The sequence below is a fragment of the Octopus bimaculoides genome, chromosome 3 (genome assembly GCF_001194135.2).
Source record: "Octopus bimaculoides isolate UCB-OBI-ISO-001 chromosome 3, ASM119413v2, whole genome shotgun sequence".
Lineage (NCBI taxonomy): Eukaryota > Metazoa > Mollusca > Cephalopoda > Octopoda > Octopodidae > Octopus > Octopus bimaculoides.
Genome location: NC_068983.1, coordinates 98,534,153 through 98,536,956, shown reverse-complemented (window position 1 = coordinate 98,536,956; position 2,804 = coordinate 98,534,153).

Here is a 2,804-nt window from a genome sequence, read left to right as displayed (position 1 = left end):
TATATGTATGTATATATATATATATATATATAGGGAAAATTCACAAAAAAAACAACAGACGAAGACAAGTGGTGTAGAAAACAAGTGGTGTAGAAAACAAATAGATGTATTAGTATAACGCTCGGGAATTGAGAAAGTTTTTAATGTTTCGAGCCTACGCTCTTCCACAGAAAGGAGGTAAGTAGGAAAGCTGATAAATCATAAATTCCTTCAGGTAGATGGCTCTGCTCAATATGTAGAAAAGGTGTAGGTAGAAACTCTATAAGATGTACCCAGTACAAGCTATGGATACATAAGAGGTGCAGCAATATCAGAGAAAGGTTAACAGAGAAAACAGTCTTTGTGTGTAGCAGATGTATAAGTACAATAAACACTAGAAATGTACAGAAAATATACTCCATCAAATGCCAGTGGAGATACCTAGAAGTAGTTGATAGCTTCTGTTATCTAGGTGATCAAGCCAGCAGTGAAAGTGAATGCTTTAAGAGCATAGCTACTAGAATTAGAATAGGCTGAGCAAAGTTCAGGGACCTTTTATCTCTGTTGGTAACAAAGGGCCTCTCCCTCAGAATGAAAGGCACACTGTATGATGCCTGTGTGTGAACAGCTATGCTCCAGGGCCATGAAACATAGGCTGTGACCACAGAGGACATGTGAAGGCTTGAAAGAAATGAAGTTAGTATGCTTTGCTGGATGAGCAATGTCAATATGCATGTGCGACAGAGCGTAAGTGCCTTGAGAGAAAAACTGGGCATAAGAGGCATCACATGTGGTGTGTAAAACTCTGTCCAACTTATGCAAGCTTGGAAAAGTGGACATTAAAATAACGATGATGATGATGATACTGAAATAGTGTATGAAATAATAAGGTAATATGTATACCCTATTTACCTATGTATATAATTATCCTTTCCAGTATATGCAAAAGACCTGAAATTTTGGGGAAGGGGACTAGTTGATTACATCAATCCCATTACATGACTTATTTTATTGATCCCAAATGGATGAAAGTCAATGTCCACCTTGGCAGCATTTGTGCATTCGAGGTGTTGATGTTCACTGAGTCCTGCAATTCGCATCAGTTCACGTGGATAGCCGCACTCTTCATTGATGGACGAGCCGAGTGATCCCCTGTCCAACGCCCTTTTAAAGCCTAGCCAGGCTCATGGGCCCGGTTTCCTGGTTTCAATGGTGTATGCATTCCCCAGCTGGACGGGACGCCAGTCCATCGCAGCGTTACTCATTTTTGCCAGCTGAGCGGACTGGAGCAACGTGAAACGAAGTGTTTTGCTCAAGAACACAACACGTCGCCCGGTCCAGGAATCGAAACCACAATCTTACAATCATGATGCTGACACCCTAACCACTAAGCCACGTGCCTCCACTAAACATTTTCTCTGGTGAGCTAATGATTCTGCCAGTCTTCTCTATGCATATAAATAATAATGCACAGTGGGTATTTCCAGCTAAAAATAAAAACTACATCTGTTCATTTATAATGTGCAATTTTGCTATTACTACTTTTAAGATGTAAGAACAATTAGAACTTTTAATCAAATTATTAGTATTTTAGTCAGTATAATCACATTAACTGTCATAAAATTCTGAAGCTATTTTTAATATTTGAAGCTTTTCTCCAGTTGTGCGAGAGTAATGATGTTTTGAAGTGTTCATATTAAGTATCATATTGTAACCTGTATATAGATGATTACTCATTGATTGTAGAGTATGCACAACTATGTAACATGATTTCTGTATTTCCAAATAGCACCATGCATCTTAAGAGACAGTATGATTGCTGCAGCAGCAGAAGCAGTCAGCCATGTAACTGTCCGCTAACATTATGTTAGCGTGCTAATTTTTTTCACACCTCAAAAATTAAGCACAGAGATTGTTGAAATGTGACTTGTCTATTGATGATGTCTTCTCCAAGGTGGGTGTATCTCATCAATGCATACTTACAGAGAACTTCTAACAAAGAACAGATGTTATATAGAACTTACAAAGTACAGACATACCTCAACTTATGTCAGTAATTAGTTCTGAGCCATGCAATTTAACTTGAAAAAAAAAATTATGTAACATGAAAAAAACATTTAAAAAAATTTATTAGCTCATATCTGTTTTAATAAATGGCTTGTACATATTTTCACATACATTTTATTTGGTTTTCCGCTGCAGTATTAAGTATTAGGTATTTAAAAAATTTTTTATGGTTTTAAATATACTCATAAAGTCAAATAAATGAAGTGAAGTTGAGGTCTATCTCTTAAAAAATAATGACATAAAGTTGAAAAGACATAACTTGAAATGGTATAAGTTGTGATATGCCTGTATTTGCTTAGCATTTAATAAACACAAGAATCAAGAGAAGTAGTTAAAGAGAATAAAAGTTAATCTTTAAAAATTTTCATAACACACTGTTCTCAACACTCTAAAATTTAAAATTTTGTACTTGTGCATAATATGCAGACCTAAGCATAATGTACACTGGACATTTGGTTGATAGAAAAGTAGATTTTTTCATCATCGTCATCATCATCATCCTTTAATGTCCGTTTTCCATGCTGGCATGGGTTGGATGGTTTGACCAGATAACCAGAGCCTGCAAGCTGGAGTGCTGCACCAGGCTCCAGTCAGAATTGGCTTGGTTTTTACAGGTAGATGCCCTTCCTAACACCAACACTTTACAGTGTGTGGTGGGTGCTTTTTACATGGCACCGACATGAGTGCTTTTTATGTGGCACCAGCACAGGACTCTTGCAGGCCAATCTTCTTCACCAGAGGAGGTGGCCTTAATACTT